We start from the raw sequence: 10,879 nt of genomic DNA on the forward strand, positions 1-10,879 counted from the left end.
GGTCTTATCCAGGGCCCCAAGGGAAGAAGGGCTGTCCAAGCAGAGGAATGGCTGTGCACCAGCCCCAGGGTGTTAAGTAAACTGCAAACAGCTACGATGGCTATAATGTAGCATGGGAAGGAGAGAGCAGTGGAAGATTCGGTATGGACTTCTAATTAGGTATTAGAAGTCAGACCTGAAAACGGTTTATATTATAAATAGCAGAGTTTGATCTTAATTCTTTGGGGAAGTAATTTGTGGCAGGAAAGAGCTATGATCATATTTGTATTTTATAAACATTTTTCTGCCACAGTGTGAGGATGGACGGGGGACCAGAGGCAGTAAGATAAATCAGTTCTATTGCAATTGTCCAGGTGAGAGGTCTGAACTGGAGCACAAACAAGGGAGCTGGAGAGAAAGAATACATTTGACAGATACTTGAAGAGTCTATAAACTTATGATTTAGAGGAAATAGTGAGGTTGACTCCCAGTGTTTATTGAGCATCTTTCTACCATTTTCCCCTAATTTTTAAAATGAGAGCTAACATATATACAAACAGAAAACAATGCAAATAAATGCATGGCGTGTACAACTCCATGAATTATCGCAAAGTGAACACACTCATGTAAGCACCATGCAACCAGTCACTTCTTGGACTATTGGGGCCTCAAAGGAAGTGACATTTACTTGCTCAGGCCAAAAACCAAAAGTCACCTTTCATTCCTTTATGCTCCTCATATCATATACATCTAAGCATCAGCAAGTCCTGTCAGCTCTGCCTTCAAAATATATCCGGAACTCGACCTGTTCTCACCATCTCCAGGGCTACTACCTTACTGTAAGCCCCCGTTATTTCCAACCTGGACTCTTACTGTAGTCTCCTGCCTGTTCTCTCATCCTACTCTCACTCCCCGCAATCTATTCTCCACGCAGCTACTGGAGTGATCTTTTTAACATGGGGATTGCATGACGTTATTCCCTGCAGTGGATAATTTAACAGCCCTAGTTTTTCACCCCTCTCTATGTTGGTGCCCTTTGCCATGTAGCTTCGCAGTGACCTGGCCCACCCATATTGTTTCTGGGCTCAGCAGTGTGATTTGCATAGTATATCTGAGGCAAGTAGAGGCTTAAACTGGGTTTGGGCATTAAGGTTTTTTCTTTTCAAAATTGTGCCATACTCCATGCTTCTCTCAACTGAACTCAGGTCAGAATTCAAGTCTCACAAGATGCGCCTGATCGGTAGAACCTAATTTACACCCACAGCTCTAGCTATAAGGGTACCTATGAACAATAGGCTCTGCAATACAGGAAGAAAGCATGAGAACTAAGTTACCATGAATGAAGAATGATCCAGTTCATGATATCACCTCATCCTCCTGCTCTCGCGTGCCTTTCCTGATTGCTTTGCACAGTCTTGCCCCTGTACCTGCCATTGCCCCAGGCTCCTCAACTCTACTCACTGGCTTCAGGGTCCTGACCAGGATAGTATCTCACCTTCCTCCTGGGCCCTTTCCTACCCACACTGGTCCATGTTGGTTTCTGTTCCACTCTGCACAGTGCCGTTTAGCACTCTCCTCCCAAACTCCATGGCCGGTGTCAGATAAAAGGGAATCTCTAGTCTCTCTCACTATGAACCTCTCCCCCTACCTCCTACTACACGCTCTGGACTTTATTCAGCTGCCCAGCCTATCTTCCCCTTGTCCTGGAAACTGATCACTTAGTGTCATCTTTTTGGCTACCTTTGAATCTCTAAGAGCCACAGCTCAGATCAAAACAATTCTTCTTCTTCTGATGTTTTCCTAACTGTGTCACTTGTCTGGAAACAGGACCAACTTATCCATTAGGCATAATAGCAGAATACCTGGAGGCCCATGAAAATGCTTTAATTTACTGTAAAATAAGAATAAAAAAGAAAATGCTAATAAAGATATAATAATGAGTCCAGCCTGGATCATATTTGTCTTTGTATTAGACATTTGTAAAAATTATTTTTAAACATTTTTTAATGGAGGAAGGGGCCCACAAAGACGAATATTTCCTAAGGCAAACAAAAGTCCTGCTCTGATCCTTTCCAGTATGTTGTTATCGTTTGTGGGTGTATGCATGCTTTGACTAAACTATAAACTACTCAAAAATGGATATAGCCTTTCTTGCATATTTGTATTTGTTTTCCCTACAGAAAATGGCTTCTTATTAGAAACTTGATTTCATTGGCTGACCAAGTGCTACATTCTCCTCACAACATAGAAAGGTCAGTAATTGCATTTTCCTTTCTCCATGCCAGGGTCAAAGCCACCAATGGTGGACAGAGTGAGCCCCACACAGTTGCTTAATCTGCATGAAGGTAGTGGAGATCATCCAAGGCTGGTTGAAAGCTCACAGTAAGGTGGAAGCCTCACATGTTACTAGAGGCAAATAAGAGGAGGCAGTAGGTTTTCTCATTCATTTATTCACTCATTTATTCATATCGTGGAATCCTGACTTTTACTTCTCCCTTTTTAATAGTTTTGTGGCCTAGACAAGTAACTTAAGCTCCCCTTACCTCGGCTTCCTGAACTAGAAATGGGGGAATAAGTACTAGCTTCAGAGGGCTACGATGAAGAACGAAAGTACTAATCCACATTAAGGCCCACAATGGTGACCGATGCACTCTAGAAATCGTAGCTGTCAGTTAATTGGACAAAGATTTGATTGCCAAGAGGTTTATTGAGTTGATACATGTCAATGGAATGAACCAACAGTGATCAAGCATCCAAAGGCCTTGTGTCTGGGCTCTGCTTCTCCCCAGCTCTCCTCACTTGAGCACACAGCCTGGACCCTTAAGCCAGTCTGACCCAGTTATATCAGCCAAGCACATTTGCATTCACTGGCCTTTGGTGGAATGTAGGCGCACCTCAGACGTATCTCACCATGCCGAGTGTCTGCTGACTGAGGAGAGAACTTGTGAGCATTCTCAAGGGATTGCAAAAGAAGCATCTCCGATAGTTGGGGGTTTACTGCAAAAGCCACCTAACTGGTCTTCCCAGCCCCAGTTTTGCCTCCACTTCAGGACATTCTCCACAGAGCAGTGGACAGACATTTTTGAAAGTGTGTGTTAGATCACTTCCCTGATTATCCCTTTAAGGCTTCTCTTAGTTTAAAGTACAAACTCTCAGTGGCTTACCAAGCCCTCCATGCTCTACCCTAGCCTGTCTCTCCAGTGTGGTCTCTTTCCCACTCTCCCTCCAACTCCACATTCTAGACTTGACCTTGGTTTTTCAGTTTCTTAAGCAGCGCATTCTCTTTATCTCACAGACCTCCTACCTGCCAAATCTCCCTTCTCCGCACACACCCCCGGGGAGTTTTCTCTATCTAGAACAATCGTCTCTTCACTTGGCGAATTCTCATTCTAGCCTGGGAAATAACTCTGACCCCTATTAGATCATATTAGATCCCCATCGCTTTGCTCTCCCACAGCACCCGGTATTTCCCCAACCATCACTGCAGTCCGTTTTAATTATGTTATTAAATCTATCTTTCCCAACAGACTGTAAACTTTGTGGGGCCACCATTACGCCTGTCTTGTTCATGAATATATCCTCATCACCTAACACAGTGCTTGGCTCGTAGCATCTCTCAACACATATTTGTTGACTGAAAGAATAAATGTATAAGTGAAAGAATAAAATCCTAAGCGGCAAGCCCAAAAGTGAATCTCAATACCAAGAATTAGTCTGTATCCACTAAAACAACACAGGATTGAGGCCAGAGAATAAGAGATACATGGGTAAGCACTCTGTGCCTCAGTTTCCTCATCTGTAAATCGAGGATACTAAAAAGCCTATTGTACAGAGCTGTTGTGAGGTTTAAGTGAGTTAATAGAAATAAAGTGTTTAGAATAAGTTGTGACATATGCTGGCATTATATGTGATTATTATTATCTTTTATTCATGTGGGCCATTTTCCCTGGGTAGTGTACCTCATCCCACACAGTGAACTCAGAGGCAGTTAGCTGAGGCAAACACATGCAGGAAGGGACGTTTGTGAACTGCTGATGTCTAGTGCCCCATCCTAGAGGGGCATAGAGGAGAAATGCCTGAGGATGCTAGCCCTGGTGAGTCCTGTTATCTACAGTGTGATACAGATGAGAAAGTTATGAGCCTGCTCTGTGGAAATACACATAACACACTGCTGCATTTTCAGCCCATCTGGAGAGCTGGGCCCAATGAGTATTCCATCTTTATCCGCCCCAGTCCCCAAGAATAACACATCAAAGAGCATGTTTGCATCCCTACAACAGATAACGGCACTGCCATAAGCTTCAGGGTCCACACATGCTACGGATAGAATGAATTCATAATTTCACATATTTATAAAATATAAATTAACCCAAGAAATATATAACTTCAAGTAAAATTCCTACTTTTTAAAACGGAGCAAAGAATAACACTTTGATAAATGAAAGGCTAGTAAATTTTCATTATATGGCATCACAAAATTGGCATTTATCACATGGAATAAATCACTCCTCTTTAATATATAAATGTTGACACAATAGAAGCATCAGGCTATTTTGGTGAGGGAAGAGGGAGTGGAATCCAGACAACTGACTTTTTTAATTACATTTGATTATTTGGCTTTTTTTAACTATAGAAAAGCGAGTAATATGATCAGGAAGAATTCTAGAGGCTCCAGTGCATTTATATAAGCACAGTAAATTACTCATAAAAACCATGAAGCATTTACCTTCGTCTTTGTGTATAATATACCATGTCTGTGTGGAACCCAGTTCGCTTTGATGGTAAACAGCTATTCTTCCTGAAATCCTGCCTTCTTTTGCTCTGCTCTGTGTTGAGAGGTTCCCTTAATAGCCAAACTGGTTTTCTTGGAAGAAGAAAAGGAAAGCAGTGTGAGAAAGGTATTAGTCTTCTTTCGTTTCTATAATACTGTAAGGATAATTTATATTCATATTCAAAGATGTAAAGATTCATATTCCAGTTTTGTAGAGAAGCAGTAAAAATGTACAGCAGTATTCTATATTAAATATACCACAGCAAAGAAAAAAATTGTCAGTCTGTTCTACAAGGACATAATATACTAAAAATCAACCTTTTCTCTTCTCACATCTCTGACCCTGAAACAGAACAGTACATATATCTGCAAGAATGCCAGAGGCATGTAGATTATTTATTACTGGGTTTGGGGATTATCTTGTTGCTAAATAGGCTTAAGGGAGGCTATGTATTATCCATGAAATATTTCCAAACATTATTAAGGATACCTCATTAGAAAAGGAATTAACTTTGTAACTGAAGTTTCTATCATATATACGTATGTGTGTGTGTGTGTGTGTGTGTGTGTGTGTGTATACATATACAGATTTTATAAACACAGTAGAAAAAATAAGATTAAAAAAATGAAATTATTAGCATCACCTACAGGTAAAGAAATATGTAAGCTGTGATGGCAGGCCTTTATATGTAAAGCCAAGAATACTTATTTCCATATTGCAAAATGTGTCAAGTTTTGCAGAGATAATACCGTTGACTAAAAAGTGTTAATTACAGTAAATCTCCCAGAAACACCCTGAGCTAAAATCTCTCCTTGTAGCTCAAGAAGGTGTGTAAGCAGACCAAGGAGCTTGCCCCTGACCTCCTCTCCTGTTCTCTGGCTTTTTCTGAATGCTCCCAAGTGAACTAGAACATTTCTCTTTGGCAGCAGAGCCTGAAAGTGGCATCCAGAGGACCCACAGTTACCCTTAGCAGAAGCTTGCTAAGGGCCCCCATCACACAGCCATGGAATGGCCAGCTGAGATCCACCCAGAATCAGGCCTATGAGCTCACCCCAGCCAGGCCACCCGGCCTCTTGGCAATGCCCATCTGGGCAGATACTTCAGTGCTGCAGCCACACACAGAGCCACCTGAAAGAAGGAAAGAGATTCTTTCTGCTCCACACACCTCCACCCTCCATGTATATCTGAGCCAATTCCATCCTTCCCACTAGCACACTTGGAAAACCACGTTGAATAAGAATAAAATAGCAATGCATAGAAAGAGGGAAGGCCAGAATAGTGTGTGGTATCTGTTACCCTTATTACTGAAACTTCTTCACACACCTGTTCCTTCACAGCACAATAATGATGTTGCGAAATTCCAGGCTGTGGTCCTGAGGGATGCGTTGGATATAAAACTTATTTGAGAGCAAAATCATTGACTGTGTACATTTAAATAAAGAGAAAGATGATTCTCAGAGATTAGAAATATACATTAGTTAAGCCAAAATCTTGCTTTCTCTGGATAACTCTCCAGGGAGCTTATCCTCTTGCCAGGACTTCATTAGGAGGGATTCTCTTTATTGGAGTGAGTATTAAAAGAATCCGCCACTAGACAAAAAAGAAAACTTGGGGAAAGAATAGCAAAAAGTATCATACTCTTGGATAAAGGCTTAGCATCCTCAAATTCAATTTTTCCGATATCAATCTGTAAACTTAACATGTTTCCAGCAAAAGCCTAACTATTTTTGTGGGGGAACTAGATAACGTTGATTTCAATGTCCGTAAGGAAGGAAGAATAGACATGAAAATCTGGCGGGGGGAAAGTAATTAGAAAGAATAAGTTCCATCAGATTTCAAAATGTATAATAAAACTACAGTTTTAAAAACAACATGGTATTTGCGCGTGACTAGACAAACTGATCAATGGAATGAAATAGTATGTCCAGAAATAGACCTAAATTCATGAGGTAATTTAATATATAGTAATAATTTTTCAAAACATTAATGAAAAGATGTATTATTCAATAAAAATGGTGTTGAGGCAAGCAGATGGCAATATGGAAAATATCAATAAGCTTAGTTTTTTACCTTATACCTCCCACCGAAATAAATTCCAGATGTATCAAATATAAATTCATAGACAAATAGATAAAAACATGGAAGAATTTTAAAAAATAACCGATGTGGGGAAAAGCCTCTTTGAGTATTATATAAAGCCTTTAAATCGAAAAAGATAAAGACCTGGATATTTGAGTAAATAAAAATAAAAACTTTCTACATGGTGGTGAGAGGGTGGGACTAAATAAAATAAAATACAAACAGGAAATTGGTAAATATGTTTGAGATTCATATTTCAGGAAAAAAGAAAGACTAGCATCACTAACATGTACAGAGAGATAACAAATCAACAAAATAATAACAATAGAAAAATGGGCAAAGGATATGAATATACAGTTCTTTGAATAAGAAATACAAGGAGCTCTTTAAACTTAGGCAAAGATGTTTATCCTTACTTATAAGAGAAGCACACATTAACAAAAGCACACTGAGGCACAATTTTCACCTTCCAAATTGGCAAAGACCCAGAAGTCTGATGTCACACCATGTTACCAAGGATGTGAGGAAACACACACTCTCTCATATGGCTAGTGGGCATATAAATTGGTATGACCTTTATGGAAGGCAAGACAATACAATTTCAATCAAAACCACCAATGCTCATGCCTTCTGACCTAGCAATTCCAACACTAGTTATTTACCCTCCAGGCACACTCTCACAATTGCAAAATCCCACAACTACATGAATATTAATTGCCATACTATTAGTGATAGCAAGAGATTAGAAACTACTTAAATATCTATTGATAGAGGACAGGTTAAATAAACTAGGGAACATCCATGTAATGGAATGCTATGCTGTAGATAAAAAGAAGGAAGCAGTTCTATAGGGACTGAGAGGGAAATGCCTCCAGGATATATTAAGTAAAAAAAAAAAAAAGAGCAAACAATGCAACAATGAACAACATGCTATCCTTTGCAGGGGTGTTTATTTAAATGAATATCAAATCTACATGGGGGAGTATTTGGCTGGGGGGATAAACATAGAAGAGACTTGGTGGCAGAATTTTGTAGGTTTCCTTTTTGGCCCCTCTATTTATAACGAACATTAATTCTATTCTAAGCAAGAAAAACACACAAAGTTAATTTTATAAGAAACTTCATCAAATACCCTGTAACCACTCCAACAAATTTCTGTGAAGAAAGTGAAAACAAATAGAGCCACCTGGTTCTTCAGGGCCCCCTCCCTGGTCCTCCGCAGTCTCCACCTCTCCTAGGGAAACAAGGTCATGTTAAACCCTCAAAGCCTCCCAGCTCAGTTGTTAAGGTAATTGTGTTTACTCTCTTCCAAACAAAGTAATTTGAATCAGAAAAGTAAATGTGCTCAGCCTTCAGGTTCTTTGATGTCATCTTCCTCCTTACTCTGAAGTGTGCGATGCCGCCCACAGCACCGCTGCCCAGAGCCGGGCTCGCAGATTCTGTAAGCATTGCCATAGCTACACCGTGCTGCTTGTGATAATGACGTAAAACAAATAAGGAAAATCAAATCTGAAATAAAACAATAGGCCCTGAAAAACACAAGCTGTGGGTTTTTTCTGCCCTTTGAACACTCGTGGAGGTTAGAGAAACTTTGGAGTATTTTAAAATTTCAGAACAATTTTTCGTGTGGCGAAGTCCCAGAGATAAGACTATTTTCTTTCCTGAAAATAACATCTGATGCTAGACAAATGGCATGCCTGAAACATTAAGAGCCAGCGTCTGCACCTCCTGAACCTGCCAGACTTTTCCTCCAGATGACCCTTCTTAAGCATCGCGTCGGCTCTAATGTGATTTGAGGGTTTAGGTTCCTAAGACTCCGAAGCTGCTGGCTGTCAGTCATGCAGGCTGGATCTACGCAGGCAAAGGACGGAGTGGTCCGAGCCATGTCGCATTAGGGGAACCATCCCAGTCATTCCCATAAAACCTTCTAGTCTGTGAGACACCTACCGTCTCCTCCGCTCTGAACCCTGCCTCACTCCTCCCCCTCGGGCTGTCAGTCCCTTCTCCTCTCTTTGTGGGATCCTCAGTCTACTCGCCTAGAGCTTCGGGTTCTCTTTACTATTTCCCCCTTTTTAACACTCCTTCGCCCCCACCTTTTGCTTGTAACAAGAAATTTGAAGTTGGAGGGTTTTTAAGAAGAAAAAAAGTAGAAAAAGATTTTTAAATATGCTAGAATTTCCTTTGCTCTTTTAACGCCCTGAGGTTAAGCTTCTCTAATGGCATTTAAATCCTTAGGGGTTTTTTCTTCTTCTTCTTTACTTTATGTTCTTGCAATAAAAACATTCCTTTAGACTTTAGAAATTCTAAATAAAACAAGAACAAAAGAGTGTTCCTTTTTTTTTAGCTCTCCGCCCAAATGTCACCATTGTAAATCTAGGTAAGAAAGTAAATTAACTACTGGCATTTAAATGTTTGCTGTCCCAAATATTTATTCCTTTCCTCTCCCCTAAATTTGTTTTATACAAAACAATTCTCATAAAAACAATAAATATTCATTTGTTTTCTACTAAAATTTTTAGATCAAAGTACTGTGTGGCCCAAATTCTGAATAGCAAAAAGTAATGCCGTTTGTTCAGCGGGAAGTCTTCCCCTTTCCAACAGCAGCCTGGCCAAGTTCGGTTTCCGTTTTCTCTCAGGGCTGGTAGGGCTAGGCATAGACATAATAATAATATAATTATCACTCTACATTTGCATAATACACTTTGCAAATAGAGTTTCACTTACCTCTTAAGTGCAGGGTGTACTAGAATGGAACACAGATTGGCTTCCGGCCTGGACTTGAAACCAGGTGCTGTCACTTGCCTAGCAGCACAGTCTTGCAGCTAGATTTCGTTTGTCAAAGATAAGACCAGAGGATGTGCCTGCTTTGCTGGGATGTTGTGATGACTGAATGAAATAACTGCTGCCCCGAGCAGGCCGGTCCACTGTCGCACACACCACGCCATGTTGTTTTTCTGTGTTGCATGTTTGCCTCCCACTACTAAAATGTGAACTCCTCTAGGGAGGAATTGGGTCTCCTCTACCTTTTAAACTAACTTTAGTGCACAGCGTAGATTTTTTTATTCTTTCCTTGAGGTCATAAAACTACTACTGTTCCCCGCCACACACATGCCCCATTTTCTCTGCCAATGTTCCTATTTCTCTTCAGCTCCATTAAGGCTGAACATTTTCCAGAGCTGTGAGAACCTCTGAAAAAGGGTTCTCCCACACCCCCCAACTTTGAACCAGGCTAGGTTGGCACAACGTCCCTATCCTTCCCAGTCCTGACTTGCCCAGAGCCTCATTGTCCTCCATCAGTTGTGCTTCACTTTGTGCACACACACAGGCGCACACACACACACACACACACACACACACAGAGGCACACAGGCACACAAGCACATGCACACTACTCCTGGACTCAGAGTGCAGGGCAGCCCACGGCTACCATCCAGAGCTGCAGAAAGATTCCCAGAGCCTTTCTGTTGGTCCCCTTCCTTCTGCCCAGAGGGAGGGAACAGCTTTGTGTTTCCTGTGAGGTGAAGTCCGCACCCCAGAGCCTTTGTGTCTGTGCCTTGTTCGGTGACAAAGTTGTTGTCCCTGGAGACATGCTCTTGTGTAATGAACTTGGCACACAACTTTAAAATGACTACCAACACTCCACTCCAGGGCAGATACACACTGCCTGCCATACACACTGCCCACCCTGCACACTGCTGTGTGGTCCTCTGTGCCCTTGGCCACCTCTTTGAGACAGTGCATGGAGAAAAGATCAGTTGAAGTCATAAATCTGGTAAGTATTACTAAATTATTCAGTGGCATATACTCACTGATGGACTATTTAGCCATCGTTGTGCCAGTTGTTGGGAGACAGTATAAACACAGTCCCTGACCTCAGTACCCTCTAGTAGAAGGGGCATAGGGGAAAAGTTCCACATCCCGGCTCTGCCACAAACCGTTTTTTGGGTGACCCTCAGCCTAGCTCCGAGCCTCGTTTTCATTCTGTGAAATGGAGATACTCTGCTTTGCAGATCGTTTCCCAGAATTAGAAATGACATATGTGACATACA

Source organism: Pteropus vampyrus, unplaced genomic scaffold (genome assembly GCF_000151845.1).
Source record: "Pteropus vampyrus isolate Shadow unplaced genomic scaffold, Pvam_2.0 Scaffold67, whole genome shotgun sequence".
NCBI classification, from domain to species: domain Eukaryota; kingdom Metazoa; phylum Chordata; class Mammalia; order Chiroptera; family Pteropodidae; genus Pteropus; species Pteropus vampyrus.